At 33.8% G+C, this 19890-nt stretch overlaps 1 protein-coding gene across 2 annotated transcripts in view; it reads right to left on the bottom strand.

Moving 5' to 3' along the window:
* The window catches only part of LOC136037531 (gastrula zinc finger protein XlCGF57.1-like), a 39427-nt gene extending 24062 nt beyond the window's left edge, over positions 1–15365 (bottom strand). For both annotated transcript variants that reach the window (XR_010619972.1, XM_065720254.1), the window contains exon 1: positions 15263–15365. The gene's annotated coding sequence lies outside the window, so the exon portion shown is untranslated. The remainder of the gene's footprint in view (positions 1–15262) is intronic.
* Between the last annotated feature and the right edge of the window lie 4525 nt (positions 15366–19890).

The following is a 19890-nucleotide window of genomic DNA, read 5'->3' as shown; positions in this document are numbered from 1 at the left end:
CATCGTCATTTATATATCCCCCTGTGCACCCCGGCGTCCCCTTTGTAGTTATGTCCCTGTGTCCCGGTCGTCATTTATATTCCCTGTGTCCCGGTCGTCATTTGTGTCCCGGTGTTCCAGTCTGTGATTTCTCTTTGAGTGTCCCGGGCGTCATTTATATTCCTTGTGTCCCGGTGTCCCGGTCGTCATTTATATCCCCCTGTGCCCCCCGGCGTCCCCAATGTAGTTGTGTCCCTGTGTCCCGGTCGTCATTTATATTCCCTGTGTCCCGGTCGTCATTTGTATCCCGGTGTCCCGGTCTGTATATACATTCGTTTTTTAGTTTTGTTTTTCTCCTTTATTTTTTTCCTTTTTTCTTTTTTTTCTTTTTTAGTTTATTTAGATTTTTAGATTTTTTAGTTTTTTTATTAGTTTTTAGTTTTTTTGTAGTTTTTACCATTTTTTTAGTTTTTTTAGTTTTTTTTTTTTACTTATGTCCTGGTCGTCATTTATACTCCCTGTGTCCCGGTCGTCATTTGTGTCTCGGTGCTTTGTTGATTGCTAATTTATATTATATTTATATTTATATTTTTTATATTTATTAATATTTTTTTAGTTTTCTTTTTCTCTTATTTTTCAGTTTTTTCCTTTTTTTTAGTTTTTTCTTTTTTAGTTTTTAGTTTTTTTTTGTTTTTTACCTTTTTTTAGTTTTTTTAGTTTTTTAGCTTTTTTAGTTTTTTTATTAGTTTTTAGTTTTTTTTTAGTTTTTGCCTTTTTTTAGTTTTTTCAGTTTTTTTTAGTTTTTAGTTTTTTACCTTTTTTTAGTTTTTTTTAGTTTTTTAGCTTTTTTAGTTTTTTTTCTTTTTAGTTTTTTTTGTAGTTTTTACCTTTTTTAGTTTTTTTTCTTCTTTTGTATTAGTGTGAAATAATTCAGACGTCATATGCGGACAAACCCGACGTCACTCGACAGACAGACAGACAGACATAACCCACAAACAACTTATTTTTATATATATTTATTCATATTTTTTTAGTTTTCTTTTTCTCTTTTCTTTTTCAGTTTTTTCCTTTTTTTTAGTTTTTTTCTTTTTTAGTTTTTAGTTTTTTTTAGTTTTTTACCTTTTTTTAGTTTTTTTTAGTTTTTTTAGTTTTTTAGCTTTTTTAGTTTTTTTATTAGTTTTTATTTTTTTTGTAGTTTTTGCCTTTTTTTATTTTTTTCAGTTTTTTTTTAGTTATTAGATTTTTACCTTTTTTTAGTTTTTTTAGTTTTTTAGCTTTTTTAGTTTTTTTTTTCTTTTTAGTTTTTTTTGTAGTTTTTACCTTTTTTAGTTTTTTTCTTCTTTTGTATTAGTGTGAAATAATTCAGACGTCATATGCGGACAAACATGACGTCACCTGATCCACACACAGATCCACACACAGACAACTTATTTTTATATATATAGACTAGCTGTTGGGGTGGCGCTTCGCGCCACCCCAACACCTAGTTGGTGGGGGCGCTTCGCGCCCCCCCAAGCCCCCCCGCGCGCGTAAGTCGTTACGCGCCATATTAGTTACGCGCCATTGTAGTTGTGTCCCTATGTCCCACCTGTGAATATAGATAGATATATATATATATATATATATATATATATATATATATATATATATATATATATATATATATATATATATATATATATATATATATATATATGTTTTTAACTACGTAAAACTTGCGAATATACAACATTCTTTGCTGTCCCATTGTCTGTGCATATAAATAGATTGTCAGGTTTACCGACTCTTGAACATGCAACATATAATGGTCCATGGGAAAACAATCCGTATTCAGATCTATACCTCATGATTCTAATGATTGCCCTTGAGCTTTGTTGATGGTGATTGCTAATCGACCATTCCCTGAGTCGCCATCGTCATTTATATATCCCCCTGTGCACCCCGGCGTCCCCTTTGTAGTTATGTCCCTGTGTCCCGGTCGTCATTTATATTCCCTGTGTCCCGGTCGTCATTTGTGTCCCGGTGTTCCAGTCTGTGATTTCTCTTTGAGTGTCCCGGGCGTCATTTATATTCCTTGTGTCCCGGTGTCCCGGTCGTCATTTATATCCCCCTGTGCCCCCCGGCGTCCCCATTGTAGTTGTGTCCCTGTGTCCCGGTCGTCATTTATATTCCCTGTGTCCCGGTCGTCATTTGTATCCCGGTGTCCCGGTCTGTATATACATTCGTTTTTTAGTTTTGTTTTTCTCCTTTATTTTTTTCCTTTTTTCTTTTTTTTCTTTTTTAGTTTATTTAGATTTTTAGATTTTTTTTTTTATATTTATTAATATTTTTTTAGTTTTCTTTTTCTCTTATTTTTCAGTTTTTTCCTTTTTTTAGTTTTTTCTTTTTTAGTTTTTAGTTTTTTTTTTGTTTTTTACCTTTTTTTAGTTTTTTTAGTTTTTTTAGTTTTTTAGCTTTTTTAGTTTTTTTATTAGTTTTTAGTTTTTTTTTAGTTTTTGCCTTTTTTTAGTTTTTTCAGTTTTTTTTAGTTTTTAGTTTTTTACCTTTTTTTAGTTTTTTTTAGTTTTTTAGCTTTTTTAGTTTTTTTTCTTTTTAGTTTTTTTTTGTAGTTTTTACCTTTTTTAGTTTTTTTTCTTCTTTTGTATTAGTGTGAAATAATTCAGACGTCATATGCGGACAAACACGACGTCACTCGACAGACAGACAGACAGACATAACCCACAAACAACTTATTTTTATATATATTTATTCATATTTTTTTAGTTTTCTTTTTCTCTTTTATTTTTCAGTTTTTTCCTTTTTTTTAGTTTTTTTCTTTTTTAGTTTTTAGTTTTTTTTAGTTTTTTACCTTTTTTTAGTTTTTTTTAGTTTTTTTTAGTTTTTTTAGTTTTTTAGCTTTTTTAGTTTTTTTATTAGTTTTTATTTTTTTTGTAGTTTTTGCCTTTTTTTATTTTTTTCAGTTTTTTTTTTAGTTATTAGATTTTTACCTTTTTTTAGTTTTTTTTAGTTTTTTAGCTTTTTTAGTTTTTTTTTCTTTTTAGTTTTTTTTGTAGTTTTTACCTTTTTTAGTTTTTTTCTTCTTTTGTATTAGTGTGAAATAATTCAGACGTCATATGCGGACAAACATGACGTCACCTGATCCACAGATCCACACACAGACAACTTATTTTTATATATATAGATAATATTTTTTAGTTTTCTTTTTCTCTTATTTTTCAGTTTTTTCCTTTTTTTAGTTTTTTCTTTTTTAGTTTTTAGTTTTTTTTTTTGTTTTTTACCTTTTTTTAGTTTTTTTAGTTTTTTTAGTTTTTTAGCTTTTTTATTAGTTTTTAGTTTTTTTTTAGTTTTGCCTTTTTTTAGTTTTTTCAGTTTTTTTTAGTTTTTAGTTTTTTACCTTTTTTTAGTTTTTTTTAGTTTTTTAGCTTTTTTAGTTTTTTTTCTTTTTAGTTTTTTTTGTAGTTTTTACCTTTTTTAGTTTTTTTTCTTCTTTTGTATTAGTGTGAAATAATTCAGACGTCATATGCGGACAAACACGACGTCACTCGACAGACAGACAGACAGACATAACCCACAAACAACTTATTTTTATATATATTTATTCATATTTTTTTAGTTTTCTTTTTCTCTTTTATTTTTCAGTTTTTTCCTTTTTTTTAGTTTTTTTCTTTTTTAGTTTTTAGTTTTTTTTAGTTTTTTACCTTTTTTTAGTTTTTTTTAGTTTTTTTAGTTTTTTAGCTTTTTTAGTTTTTTTATTAGTTTTTATTTTTTTTGTAGTTTTTGCCTTTTTTTATTTTTTTCAGTTTTTTTTTTAGTTATTAGATTTTTACCTTTTTTTAGTTTTTTTTAGTTTTTTAGCTTTTTAGTTTTTTTTCTTTTTAGTTTTTTTTGTAGTTTTTACCTTTTTTAGTTTTTTTCTTCTTTTGTATTAGTGTGAAATAATTCAGACGTCATATGCGAACAAACATGACGTCACCTGATCCATCCACAGATCCACACACAGACAACTTATTTTTATATATATAGATAAACGGCCTTTCTGATTCTGGGTTTAATGTTAAAGAATTGGAACAAAATTCAAACTTTAGTGTAAAGAGCGAGGTGTTGATGAGGAGGTGAACCCCCTCATATACGTAATAAAAATATACCAATATAGAAGTTCGTTACTTAAATTAATTTGTAAGCTACGTATATTCATTGCTAATAACAATGTTCGTAAGTAAAATTAAAAGTTCCAGTGGCCTTTTTAAGTAGCCAAAAAATTGGAGGGCACCCCCTTCCGTGCCTCTTTTTTCTCAAAATCGTCCGATCAAAACTATGAAAAAGCCATTTAGCCAAAAAAAGATTAAAATTATATACAAATTCCATTTTAATTATTCATGTATGGTGAGCCAAAATCAAAACTTGCATTAATTATAAAACATTCAAAACACTAAATAAAAAAAATAGTTTTTTTCAGCTGAAAGTAGGGAACGACATTGAAATATAAAGCGAACAGAAATTATTACGTATATGAGGGGGTTAATTCCCTCCTCAATACCTCGCTCTTTACGCTAAAGTATTTTAGTAATTTCAAAAGTGCTATTTATTTTAATTAAACAGCCTTTGTGATTCAGGGGTCATTCTTAAAGAATTTGAACAAAATTCGAACTTTAGTGTAAAGAACGAGGCATTCACGAGGGGGTGAACACCCTTAAATACGGAATAAAAATAGACGAATATAGAAGTTCGTTACGTAAGTTAATTTTATAAGTTATGTATATCTATTACTAATAAAAACGTTCATAAATAAAATTAAGTTTTAGTGGGCTTTTTACGCAGTCAAAAAAGTTGGAGGGCACCTAGGACCCCTCCCCCCTTTTTCTCAAAATTTCTCCAATCAAAACTTTGAGAAAGCCATTTAGCCAAAAACAAAGGAAAATTAGTATGCAAATTTCGTTTTAATTATTCATGTAGGGTGAGCCAAAATCAAAATTTGCATTAATTCAAAGACGTTCAAAAATTAAAAAAAAAAAAAAGTTTTTTAACTGAAAGTAGGGAGCAACATTAAAACTTAAAACGAAGAGAAATTATTTCGTATATGAAAGGGGTTATCCCCTCCTCAACGCCCTGCTCTTTACATTAGAGTTTTTATTGTTTTAAAATTAGAGTTGTGAGAAAGAGTCAAACTTTAGCGTAAAGAGTGGGGCGTCGAGAAGGAAAAGCCCATTTCAAATACGGAGTAATTTCTGTCCCTTTTCCTTATTTTCAGTTAAGAAAAACTTGTTTTTTTTTTATTTAATCACACATATAGGCTGAGGTTTACAAAACTAGGACTGAAACTCGAGTGGTTTTGTTATTTTTACACAAGCCAAAGTGGAGGAAAACTACGGAACTAATCATTAGATTCAGCTAGACAAAAAATATTATAGACAAAAAATTGTGAGGAATGGAAGGAGGGTGGATATGAGATAGTACAGATGATTTGATGGTTGAAAAACTGCATTTAGATTTAGTACAATTTAGAGCGTATTAAAATTGTTGTTGTCCCGGGATTTCTGACGCAGTTTCTAGGGGGAAGTCTATGCCATTTCCGTATTATGAGGTTTGGGGTTGTTGTAACCAATTAAATGGATAGACTGCTGCAACAAAAGTCTTGGTTAGACTCAAAATTGAGATACATTTCTACTCAGGCCAGTAGGCCTACCTATAAGCGACAAGCCTTTTAAGTTATTAAAAAAACAACAAGCCGTTTCCGACTGAAAGTCAGGAGCAACATTAAAATATAAAACGAACAGAAATTATTACATATACGAAGAAGGCTGCCCCCTCCTCGACACCTTGCTCTTTACGCTAAAGTTTTTTACTACATTTAAATAAGCTTCTTATTGTTCTAATTAAACAAACCTTGTGGCTCAGGAGTCTTTCTAAAATAATTGAGACAAAATTCAAACTTTAGCGTAAAGTGCGAATCGTTGAGGAGGGGGCAGCCTCCTTCATATACGTAATAACTTCAGTTCGTTTTAAGCTTCAATGTTGCTCATGACTTTCAGTAGAAAAAAAATGTTTTTTTTTTTTTTAAACTTTTAATTTCTGTTCGAATAAGCCATTTCCCATTATTCTAGGACCACTGAGCCTAGACGATGACCCTTTGGAAAAACAAACAAAACAAGAGCTAAGAGCTCATATGGCACTTGTGACGAGGCAAGAAGAGCCATGAGATCATATTGTATGAGCTCTAACAAAATTCTATGAATCCATAGATTGATTTAAAAGGAAAATAAGAGGCTTAATGCCGGTCAGGATTTAAAATAAGAGCTCTGAGTCACGATGTCATTCTAAAAATCAAAATTCATTAAGATCCGATCACCCACTTGTAAGTTATAAATACCTAATTTTTTCTAATTTTTACTCTCCCTTTACGACTTTACCAAGTCAATTTGTGCAGCTCCCTGCCACGCCTACCAATTTTCATCGTCCTAGCACGTCCAGAAGCACCAAACTCGCCAAATCAATGAATCCCTGCCCCCAACTCCCCTCCCCCAAAGAGAGCGAACCCAGTACGGTTCCGTCAATCAAGTATCAAGGACATTTTCTTATTCTATCCACCAAGCTGCATCCCGATTCCTCCACTCCAAGTGTTTTCCAAGATTTCCCCCTCCAACCCCCCCAATATCAAAGATCTGGTCGGGATTTGAAATAAGAGCTCTGAGACATGAATTCCTTCTAAATATCAAATTTCATTAAGATCCGATCACCTATTCCTAAGATAAAATACCCCATTTTCCCGTTTTGCAAGAATTCTGGTTTCCCCCTCCAACTCCCCCAATGTCAAGGGATCTGGTCGGAATTTAAAATTAGAGCTTTAAAGCACAAGGTCCTTCTAAATATCAAATTTCATTCAGATCTGGTTACCCTTTCGTAAGTTACAAACACCTAAATTTTCAAAATTACCCCCCCCCCCCAACTCCACCAAAGAGAGCAGATCCGATCCGGTTATGTCAGTCACATATCTTAGAAAGGTTTTTATTCTTCCCATTCAGTTTCATCCTAATCTCACCGCTTTAAGTATTTTCTAAGATTTCCAGTCCCCCCAACTGCCTCCCCCCAATTACGCTGGATCCGGTTGAGATTTAAAATAAGAGATCTGAGTTACGAGGTCTTTCTAAATATGAAGTTTCATGAAGATCCGATCACTCCTTCGTAAGTTAAAAATACGTCATTTTTTGTAATTTTTCAGAATGAACCCCCCCCTCCCAATAGAGCGGATCCGTTGCAATTATGTAAATCACGTATCTAACACTTCTGCATATTTTTCTCACCAAGTTTCATCCCGATCCCTCCAATCTAAGCGTTTTCCATGATTTTAGGTTCCCCCACCCCAAACTCCCCCCAATGTCACCAGATATCCGATCACCCGTTCGTAAGTTAAAAATACCTCATTTTTTCTAATTTTTCAGAATTAACCCCCCCCCCCCCAACTACCCCGAAGAGAGCGGATCCGTTCAGGTTATGTCAATCATGTATCTAGGACTTGTGCTTATTTTTTCCACTAAGTTCCATCCCGATCTCTCCACTCTAAGCGTTTTCCAAGATTTTAGGTTTCCCCCTCCCAACTCCCCCCAATGTCACTAGACCCGGTCGGGATTTAAAATAACAGCTCTGAGACACGATATACTTCCAAACATCAAATTTCATTAAGATCTGATCAACCGGTCGTAAGTTAAAAATACTTCAATTTTTCTATTTCTTCCGAATTAACGGGCCCCCCAATCTCCCCCCAAATGGTCAAATCGGGAAAACGACTATTTCTAATTTAATCTGGTCCGGTCCCTGATGCGCCCGCCAAATTTCATCGTCCTAGCTTACCTGGAAGTGCCTAAAGTAGCAAAACCGGGACCGACAGAATTTGCGATTGCTATATGTCACTTGGTTTAATACCAAGTGCCACAAAAAAGAAGAAATAAACACGCATCTGTGAACTTTCTTCTGACATAAAATAGAAAACTTCACATTTTTGCAGATAGGAGGTTGAAACCACTAGAATGAAGTTCTCTGACATGCTGAATCTGATGGTGTGGTTTTCATTAAGATTCTTTGACTTTTAAGGGGTGTCTCCCCCCTTTTTTAAGATAAGGCAAATCTTCTCAGGCTCGTAATCTTTGATGGGTATCACTAAACTTGATTAAACTTATATATTTGGAATCAGCAGAATAAGTAAATTCTTTTGATATATCTATTGAGCCATGTCGCTATTTGGGATTTTTTTTTCCAACGTAGGCTAAAATTCACAGCCTATTTGATACTAATTTCTACACTAATTGATTCTTAGCTTCTTGGGAACGAGTCAAGATTTATAAATAAGATAAGAGGATATAATTTTAGTTTATCATCTATGCTAAATTACTACGAATTAAATAAAAGTAAAATTATTAACGTAACATTAATTGTTTATTATTAACGTAAAATAAGAAGTAATAAAAAGTTCAGGGTATCAGTTATAGTAGTATATGCCCCCGTTGAACCAACTGATGGAGATACTAGTGACTCAGATGAATTTTACTTACAGTTACAGGAGCAAATAGACAGGCTACCAGGTAGAAATATGGTGTTTTTGCTAGGAGACTTTAATGCTCAGTTTGGTAGAAATAGGGATAGATGGTATCCTAGCCTAGGTAAATTTGGTGTAGGAAAAAAAAACAGTAATGGCTATAGGATTTTGCAATTTTGTACGTTTAACAACCTAGTTATAACCAATACGGTGTTTGGTCACAAAATGGCCCATAAGTTGACACGGTATTCACGTGATGGTTCAGCAAACCTTATTGATTATGTTATTGTAAACAGAAGACTAGCAGGATCAATACAAGATACTAGGGTGTATAGGAGTGCTGTTATTGATGTTAAAGTAAAGATCACCATCTAGTAGTGTCTAAGGTTAATTTAAAGCTGAAATTTCGGAAGGGTAACTACCTCCCGGAAAGTTATGATGTTGGTAGACTCAAGGATGAAAATTTGAGAAAAAATTTCCAGGAACGGCTGAATACTAAACTTGAGAGTTTAAAATTTGACAATGTGGAAGATGGATGGAATAATTTCAGAAAAACAATTTGTGAAGTTGATGATGGTGTCTTAGGGAAGAGTGCTAAGACTGCAACTAGGAACATTTTGAGAATGTGCTAAACCGAGATACAGTTGCAGGAAAAGATATAGATGAAAATGAAAAAGTTTGAGATACCTTGCATGTGAAGGAAGATTTATTTAGTGAGGAAGAATTAGCGACAGTACTAAAACGATTAAAAAATAATGAGGCTCCAGGTGCTGATAGTATGATTAATGAGTTTCTTAAATATGGTGGCTCTGAGGTTAGGAATAAGCTACTGAAGATTATGAATATGATTTTTGAAAAAGGGGAAGAACCCAAGGATTTTAGGAACAACTTAATTAAACCACTGTATAAGAAAGGTGACAAGAGTGAGTGTCGTAATTATCTATGCATTAGTCTGGTCTCTGTAGGTAGCAAATTACTGAGTAATATGATACTTTTTAGACTGAGAGATTGTGTAGACAAAGTTTTAAGGGAAGAACAATGCGGTTTTAGAAAAGGTAGAGGATGTTTCGACCAAGTTTTCACTCTTAGGTTAATAATTGAGAAGTCCCTTGGTTGTCAAACACCTTTGGTCCTCAGTTTTATCGATTATGAGCAAGCTTTCGATTATGTTGATAGAAGAGCGTTAACAAAGGTCTTATCGTTATATGGTATACCAGAAAAATACATTAAAGTGATTTGTGCTATGTACGAGAATAATACTTCTGCGGTTAAGGTAGGAAATGAGGTTAGCAATTGGTTTTGTATTAAATCAGGAGTTAAGCAGGGTTGTGTTATATCCCCCTTTATATGGATCATATTGATGGACTTCATCTTAAGGAGCACAGGAAAGGCAATTAGAGACCACGGGATCAAATGGGGAAGATTATGCTGATGATTTAAGCATATTAGATGAAAGTGTGAGCAAAATGAATGAAGTTTTAGAGGTTTTGCGAGTTCAGGGTGCTGAAATAGGCTTGAAAATTAATGTTAAGAAGACTAAGTCACTAAGGCTAGGAATAAGTGAAGATGAACTGGTGACATTAGGTACCGAAAAAAATGATCAGGTTGGGAGCTTCAGTTACCTTGTTAGTATTATTAGTAAAGATGGTGGGAGCAGTGAAGATGTTAAAAGTAGAATAGCTAAGGCTCTGGGTGTTTTTTCACAGTTAAAAAAAGTTTGGAAGAATAGAAAGATAAGTCTACAAACCAAGATTAGAATATTGGAAGCTACAGTGATGACAGTGGTCAAATATGGTTCTGAAGCATGGGTGCTCCAAAAAGCAGATGAAAATTTACTAGATGTTTTCCATCTAAATTGCCTACGGATTGTTCTGGGCACCCGGCTGACTGACCGTATTTCAATCAGTAGGCTGTACGAAAAATGTGGTCCTATCCCGCTTTCTAGTAGTAGTAGTAGTATAATTATTATTAATAGTAATATTATTAAATTGCTATTAATATTTTATTTAACTATAAAATATTATAGCCAAATTACCATTAAATTAAATTATTATGTAAATTTGATTGAAAATAGATGAGTGAAATAAGGTGAGTAAAATGATCAGCTTGAGATGTATTTCAGACATAACTTTGACACAAAGAGGAAGCCATCCAAATATTTGTTGATTTCCCTATTGCCTTGGCTAGTTCAAACGAAACGTCCTCTGGAAGACGATTATTGAGAATCTCTTATCTGTATAACTAAGTATCTGTGGGAAGTCCCAGCTGGATGGAGCGTCTACAGAAAAGAAGCATTAAGTAGTTTGAGCATGCCAGGTGGCAGCTTAGCCAAGCCAAGACAAAACAATACTTCAAGCGTGCATCTTTTCCAACTTGGTAAAAATTGCGAGCTCCAAAAAAGCTTGGCTGTCCATGGTCATAGTGTATACAGACCCCATTAGACATCCAATAGAGCCTACTACCCCATATCGTAATTAATATTTTAGAATTTTCAGCTGCTACTGTGCGCCTCAATTAGTCTAAAAGAAGTCTCAGATGATGAAAAAGCAAGTTTAGAACAGAGATGTAGACAAGACAGTGACTTGAACAGGGTTATTCAGTCCAAAGCAGTGGAGGCAATCAGAAAACACTTATGAATATACGGACGCGCTTAATCTGAATTTATGACTTAAAAACATGAAGCAGCCCAGCTGCCCCTATCCTGCGACCACATGAGAACTCTTCCCCTGAATGGGAGGGGGGGTGCCAAGCGGTTAAAAAGTAAAGATAGCCTGCTCCTTCCCTATGTCTTCAATAGGACACTTTTCTTCAAGCGACTACAAAAAAAATGTTACCATTTAGCACAGATGTTACCTGGTTAAATTCAAAAATATTACAGAATACATAATTAAACAATGCACACAAATCAAACAAACATAAATTAAGTAGTGGACTCAGCTTTTACTAAGGCTGTCAGAAATGAGTTGGTATAGACGATACTAGTGTACTGTAATAACTTTGGGTGGGTGATGGTGAGTTTAATAAGCTCAGATTCTTTGCCAGCTTTACCGTCAATATTAGAATGTATATCCCCCTTCCACTTCCTTCAACTACCACACCCATCATAGGAGACAAAGTCTCGTGATTGAACTGCATACCATTCCAGCAGCCCTGTGAATTGCGTTGTTCAACGGCGTGCGATTTGCAAATGACATATCAGCAAATCAAAATGTACACCCTTTAAATTGTTAAAACCTTATACAGGAAAATTGCACAACACACAATACTCATTGAACAACAAGAACATATCACTTTTTTACATGGGCAGCAGTGATATGTCCTCTTATTTTTCTTTGTCGCTATTGAGGCACTGGAACATCATAGAGAGCTGTTTAAGGACTTGTAAAAGACAAGTCTTATATTTTATCCTTTTTTTATGTCTAGACTTGAAAGGGGTGTCATAAAGTGCCAAATGGTGCACCAAAAGTGCAATTTCGGTGACATTTCTGGAATGGAAAGGCTGGGCCATCAACATAGACATCATAGTATGCTAATTATGGGCTAATTTATAAACCAATTTTTATATTTAATTGCTCTTTATAAATTTGACTTTATAAGGCAATCATAAAGCAACAAAAGGCAACCAAAAACTGCTTTGGGTTGATTTCTCTTTTTTTAAATAAAAAAAAAGGCAAAAAAGGATGTTGTCCAATGAAAAAACTTGCAGATAAATTTCCTCCCGCACCTGTGGAAAACCTCCTCTATAGAAAATCTTCCTGGAAATTTTCCTTACATTTGAAATAGCGAAAATATTCTTAGTTAAAATATTCAAAAACAATGTGTGAATTGTTGTTGAATTGTGAATTTATTTACTGAGCTTTATTTTATTATGAATATCCAGAAAATTAGAATGATTCTTGGTAGCATTGTGGTAGAAACCTTACATTAATTATAACTTACCAGGGATGCCAATTGGATGGGAAAAATTGATGCCTAGTTTGAAAATTACCTTCCCCTTTGTATCCTTGTTATAAAACAAAATATAGAAAAATTATACAAAAGATTTTTTGTGTAAGTCAGGATATGGGAAGTATACATTTCTGGAAGGGGTAGGGGTCTCTAAATATTTTTTTTCTTCAAAATTCCCTTCACCAAGCAAAGCTTGGTCTCCTAGAGCTGCTGCATATTAAAACTGATAACAATAGATAAAGAGCATAGGCTTGTACTGCTTAATTGTGAGCATAAGATTTCTAATTTGTGAGGAAAATATACAGATATTGTTCAGATTCACTTTGTTCTACTTGCAAGAGACATTTTGTACTGCATGCTGATGCAGAGATAAATGTCACACAAATAGTACTGGCATTAGCTGAAATGTGACTAATAACAGTAAAAATCCTCTGCACATTTATGTCAGTTCTTTTTTTGGAGCTGGTTAAAAGAAATATTTAGAAAAGCAAAAATAATGACCTAGTCTGATTTTCTTTTTTGATGATTTCTTTTCACGTTTTTCAATGAAAAAAAATTCTTGTTTTCAATGATTTATTGTTTTTCAGTGATTCTATTTCTGTCCTATTGGCAGATGTAGAAGGAGCATTCATACCATTTTGAAAGCTTTACAACAAGACAATCTTATATTGAACTGACAGATTTTAGTAAGTAGAAGACCCTTACCTATCAGGGGAAACAATTTGACTTGAGCAAACATGGTGAAACAGGAAGTATATTACATTTTCACAATTTTGCCATTAAATAGGCTCACCTATTTACTTGATGATAAGGTTTCAATGTGGTATATTTGTATAAATACTAAAGTGGAACATACTAGGAAGTGTAGTGGACCCCTGTTTTTTACATTTTTAATATTAAAAATGAGACACTACCTCATTTTGGAGGCCCCCCAAAAAATAATGGTAGCTTGGAAGCAAGAATTTAAAAACACCTTTTCAGGCTTTAGTCTGGGCCATGAATCACTCCCTGAAAATTTGAGTCTAATTCCAGGCTAGTGCATTTTTGTTAAATTGGGACATTATAAGTCTATATGATTGAAACTACAAGGGATGGATATGCAGCTCACATCAGATTATAGAAATTTTCCTCTTGATTCCTTCTCTATTTGTAATGTTCAGAAGGTTGTGTGAAAAAATTCTGTTAAATTAATCTCAAAAAATATTTTAAAATCTAGCTTAAGAGAGTTTCTCTTGGAATCTAGATGCAGACAGTGTTGTTCCCTCAGTTCTATGCCATATTTGAAGATTAGTTAAAAGAAAGAAAACATTGTCCAAGAATGCTTTTCTCTGATAGAGATTGCCATTGATTGGACCATCTCATTCCCATTGTGATGGTAGTGAAATGCCTTATCTGGTTTTTAAAAGTGACCTTCATGGCTTGCTGTACCATTCCCCGTCAAGTAGGCTTTTAAATTGATCATCATTGAAATGTCCATGACACCCAGGCTTTACTAAGGAAAGCCCTCAAGTTGCCAACTTGGTTGATGAAAAAATTTTTTAGGTTTTATGTTGGTACCAATCTTTAACAATTTCTTAGCATTTCTTCTTATTTGATATGGTTGATGCATGTGGAAAAGGTTAGACATGGCAAAATCAGGATTTAGTAGAATCAAGATTGTAATACTCGCCCCTTCATCTAAAATAGTAGACAAGCATTAGTATTTTAAGCATATTAAGTCTAGATAGATATGGCAGATTCTGGATTCCTTTAATGCATTTTGTCAATTACCTTTGAGCTAACTCTAGGACCTTTTAATTCTACTACTTAGGCTAAAAGAGTTGCAAAGCACATATCAAATTCCAGCTTAGACCAAATTAACAATTTAACAAGACTGGATGTAACTGAAATCAATGAACTCTTAGATGTTCTCTTAATTTTGCAAAGGGGGTTGGTTGGCTGCTATTCTTGCAATATTGGCATGAAGATCAAATTTTTACTTGTCAACAATCAGTATACCAAAATTTTTTTTGGTATGGCTGCTGAATATTAGGGTATTTTTGCAACACCAGAAATGCTGAAATGCAACACCTGATATTCTTGAGGGAAATATGCTGAACCCCAAACTAAGATGATTTAAAAGTAGTTTTGATATTTTTGGGGGCTTCTTTCAACTGCTCTCCAGTCCTTAACTATGCCTACTAGGCTACCTGGGATGCAAGTGTGATGGCAGTAAAATTCTTGAATAAGGCCTCTTCAGAAGGAGAAATACTAGAACAAAAAGAGACACATTTTTATATTGGTAATTTTATGGTCATATTTTGGTTTGTGTTTTTAACAATTTATTCCTTGCCCTCCTTTAGTGTTCTCATATAGGGCTAGGCCATATAAAAGAAATGAAAAAAAAACAAATGATGAAATTCTTAATTTTTACTATTCAGAAAATATCAATGAATCATATTTCCCTTTTTTTTCTTTATTTTCACCTGTTTTTGAATCAGGCTCCATCACTTATTGTGTTACTTTTTCTATATAGCCTAAGGCTATATAAGATTGTTAGAGGGGAAAAAGTGGATAAACTGTCAAAAAACAGGAGCCAATTCCTGAAAATAAGCTAAAAATTAGCAATCAGAAAATGTGTCTCTTTCTTCTAGCATGTCTCCTTCTGAAGATGGTCAATCCCACATCTTTATCTAGTAGGTCTATTTTAGATGACAGTAATTATTATATTTGGAAAGAACATTAAATATAGAACCCCATGATGTATCTCTTTTTCTACTATGGTACCCGAGCTATAATGTTAATAATTTTGATTCATATCATGCTTACGAGATTTTCAGCAGGCTCTGTGAGGGGAAGTTTCAATGATTTCCAATAACAAGCTTATAAATTTAAAAATTTCTTTGAAACTGTCCTCTAGATCAAGTTAAATAAAGATGTCAGTTTGCCAGCGTTCAGCAAGCTTATGGCAAGCTTATTAACACTTTACGGAAATCCATCCCTGGCAAAGTTTTTAAATGAATAAAACCTAGACTATGGAACATCAAAATCTTTGTTTTTTTCACACTGCATTACCTTCTTTTTCGGTTTTCTGTGCCCCCTCCCAGTATATGGACTAAGGATTTTTTTCGTCAACCAGTTACTTTAACAATGATGGTATTGGTTCAACCAGCTTGTATTTTGCTGTCATACTAGGCAAATATTTACTGTTATACTAGGCAAAATATTTCAAACATATAACCTAACCAGCGTTCAGCAAGCTTAGGGCTTATTAACACATTACGGTAATCCGTCCTTGGCAAAGTTTTTAAATGAACAAAACCAAGACTATGGAACATCAAAATCTTTGTTGTTTCACACTGCATTACCTTCTTTTTTAGTTTCCTTTGCCCCCTTCCCAGTATATGGACTAAGACTAAGTTCAAGCAGCTTTTATTTTACTGTCATACCAGGCAAATATTTTTAGTCATACTAGGCAAAATATTTCAAACATATAACATTTACAAAAGCGTCATTCTCCTGTAATTAAATGATTTATTGGAGGTCTAGTTTCCACAGGTTTAGATATATTTCGCATTAATCACCCTAAAAAGATTATTATACGATTTTTAGACTACGGGTTATAAGATGACAATCTAAAATGACAATGAAAATCTGCATTATGTTTGACTCTTTAAGAGAACCAGAACTACAGATTTCCAATCAAACGAGTCTCTTTTAAAGTTCACATCACCACCCCTTCACTGAGATGCCCGTGAGACATAACTTACAACCCTTGCCCGGACTTTGGATATTTTGTCAACCTGAATGGCCTTAAAATATGATCTTTGAAGTATTTTTGAACAAATGGCTATCTACAAATATCTGTCAGATGCATTTGGGGAAATACGACGTGGGTGAGGAGGGTTTTTCCTCAACTGAAAAATCCACTGTACGAAAAGCCAATTAGACTTTGTGTAAAGATTGCTATCGGAAGCAGCAAAGTAAAGAAAGATGTCTAGCAATGATGGCACATAAAGCTAAAGGTTTCCAGTTCGTTCAACTTTCAGGTTCTTTCTCAAGATTCCAAAAAGTTTAACTATGAAACCAACAATGCACATTTTTTAACATGAATAACCGTTCTTTTACACTATGAACTATTTCATGGAAAAGTTCTGATTCTTCCGGCACCTGTGCTTCGCCAAAGGTATCTCCTTCAAGGAGCAAACACCTGTTTTGCATTTTAAGAGGTTCTGACATCAACAATGAAAGGTTCAAATAAAGGGCCACCTCCAACAAACCATGGCCTGCAGGAGCACGCACAAGAGAAAGATTTACTTTGTAACATACTACGCCCAGTGTTAGGCACGCATAAATGATTTAAGATTTCTAAAAGTTCCAAGTCAGGCATAAGGAAGCTAGTGGCTTTTGGAAAACTCATGCATGTGTGAAATCCTCCTAGGACAGCTATAGCATTTTTCAAAAGCACTTGTGGCAGGCTTTACATTGACGATACACTTTGTCTTCTAGTAAAGCAGTTGTTCAAAGGTATCGGAAAATACTATGGCAGATTACTGATTACCATTACCACTGATTAGATCACCTAAAGAATGACACTGAGGAATGGAAACCGCAAAAAAAGATAGTTCTATATATTGAGTCCCTATAATCCTTCTGGTGGAATTTACAGCTGTTGAGCGTGGTTACGGGTGTCCTTGCTTCATCATCTATAATCGTAGACGTTGCCAATTCTACGGGGGGGGGGTGATTCTGAAGGACCTAGAAGGGAAACACATTGACAAATATATTTTCAGGACAAAGGAGAAAGCTGTTCCTATGGCTGAGAAGACATCCGTGGTAATATATAGTTAGAGGGGAATGGTCGACTAAGCACAAATCTTCCAATGTCTAGCTGTAGTGGTTAGCACTCGTGGTTATGACTTGACCGATGTTCTGTCGTTAAGTTCTGTACTTTTATAACATTGCTCTGTAGTTCGTTTAAGTTGATGAAGACAGCTGACAAAGCCTCACTAACAAACACACCAATGAAAATTGAGGTGCATGACGGTGCAGTGACATTACCAACCTTCCAGAGAGTTTTGGACGGCTTCCGGCTAGTTCAAAAACATTCTATCGACCGCTGGATCCACATAAAATGAGGTGGCAGGATATTATGCAGACTATGTAACAAGATATTTTGGCCAGGCAGCGGTAGTTTTGATTCTTAAATTGATGCACCAACAACGACAAGTTTCAATTGACTAACTTACTGAGATGCTAGTGAACTAAAAATGTATAGCTCAACATGCTTAGGATGATACCAATATTTTATTTGTACAAACTATAGTCAACTGCACTGAAACTTAGCTGCAAAACCAAGCAGCAGAAAATTTGCTCGTTTGCTACACAATATCTTGTTGTTATTCAAAATTTAGACTTCACGGCTTAGCAGGAGTGGTTTCCTTGTCTCTCAAAGATGAGAATTCTATGAATGTAAGATTTTCATGACACGGGGGTCCGACCACCAGGAGATCGCCGAAGCTCGAGTGAAAGCTTTGCTCCACATAAACTAAGGGAAAAGTAATGAGAAGGCATTAAAGAATGTGTGGATGCGAGCAGTGACAATTTTGGTTGTGAGTGCAAATGTTTTCTTTCCGATTGAATGGCTTCCAACAACTTTGGCTGCTGCACAATACTACTTTTACATGTGCTATTTGCAAATAATGATGTGTTAAGACACTTACAATTCAGTAAATTCCGAAAAGTGGAGTGGGTACCTCTTTTTGTCACGGAATGTGTATCTTCCCTTTATGACAGATGCTTCGACAGTGCTGGAAGATCTGCTGAAGTCGACGTGATGCCAGTGCACCAGGGGTGTGAGTCTCAGGTGCAGCTGCTACTGAAACGGTTTTCCCTGCACCTCTGCCTGCGGGGAGTGTGAAGGGGTGTTATGTATTATAACTTCAGCAAGACAGGATGAGGATGATAATGAAGACAAGCAGGAAGAAGAATTGGCATTAGGTTGTGCTTTAAATCAAAATATTTTTGCAATTAATTTACCTTCTAAACATTCTTTCTTAATTTGAGCTTAAGAGTATATAGACCTAAGTAGATTGATCTTTAGTTTTGATCTCAATCACAAATTGGTTTTCAAGATACTTTATTTAGCAACCCTATATGTTATAGGCACCTTAGACGGGGAAATCAGGTAAAAAGTAAAAAACTGCTTTTTGACCTCATATTTGGCAACACAGTACTTTATTTGATATAAAAGGGTCTTTTAGCTACAGGAATCCGGTAAATAGTGATCTGCGTGCTTTACCCTCCCCCCTTTCGATAAAGGTCAAAATTGATATTGGGGTTACAAAAAACAAGCTTTCTGACGTCACATTGAGATTCTTCATGCTTGATTTGATAGGAAACGACTGTCTAAACTCTAAAGTATTTATAAACACAAAAATTGCTTTCATCCCTCATTTCCCCCTTCGAGGGAAAATTTGGGACTCTTGTGCAAGGGGGATTCGGGTTTATTTGTTGTATATTTGTGTGGATTTTTCTAAACATTTTGGTGTGAAAAAATTCAGTGACAATTTTGCCGATGTCAAACTGTATATTTCCTCCACTGTGAAAAATTGTAAAACATTTGCTGAAACATACCAATACACAATATTATTTTCAGAGCCCTAAGAGTAAAAATAATAATAAAAAATAATAAATGTAATTTTTTTATTAATAAAAGCAAAAATAAGCAAAAAATTCTTCTTGAATAGAATTCTTGAACAGAATTTTTATCTTTAAAAGTTTTCATCTAAGTGTAAAGTGCTTAATCAGCAACAACTACAGGTGATGGAACACTTGCATTCACCACATATTGATCTTAAAGCGAAAATTATGGATCACATTACCTCCTGTAAAGTATAATTTTGCTCTTAATTTATCTCTTTTTGTATTCAATGAGAATTTTTTTGTCTATATATATAAAAATAAGTTGTTTGTGTGTTATATCTGTTACACTATGTCTGTTACGCCAGATTATATCTTCTATATATATATATATATATATATATATATATATATATATATATATATATATATATATATATATATATATATATAAATAAGTTGTATGTATTTTTGTGTTGAGGTTTTGCATATGACGTCTGAAAAATAAAGAAGAAAAAGAAAACAAACTAAAATGTAAAAACAGGGAATTGCATAAATATTTCGAAATATTTTGACAATAGATTGAAGTAATTCGAAAACCTTAAAACAGAAACTTAAAATTTGGGGTTTATTATAAATTGCTGAGCTTTAGCAAGCTTGGCACGTGAAGAGGAATTTTTAGTATAGATCTTAAAATGACAAAAGAAACAGCCGAGGAATATGCTCAAATAGTTAATTCAAAGAGAAATTTTAGTATAAATCCTACAATGGCAGAAGAAACAGCGGAGGAATCTGCTCAAAGGGTTAATGCCAAA

Source organism: Artemia franciscana, chromosome 2 (genome assembly GCF_032884065.1).
Source record: "Artemia franciscana chromosome 2, ASM3288406v1, whole genome shotgun sequence".
In the NCBI taxonomy this organism is placed as follows: Eukaryota; Metazoa; Arthropoda; class Branchiopoda; order Anostraca; family Artemiidae; genus Artemia; species Artemia franciscana.
The sequence above is the reverse complement of the archived record's forward strand: the minus strand, read 5'-3'. Positions and strand labels throughout refer to the sequence as shown.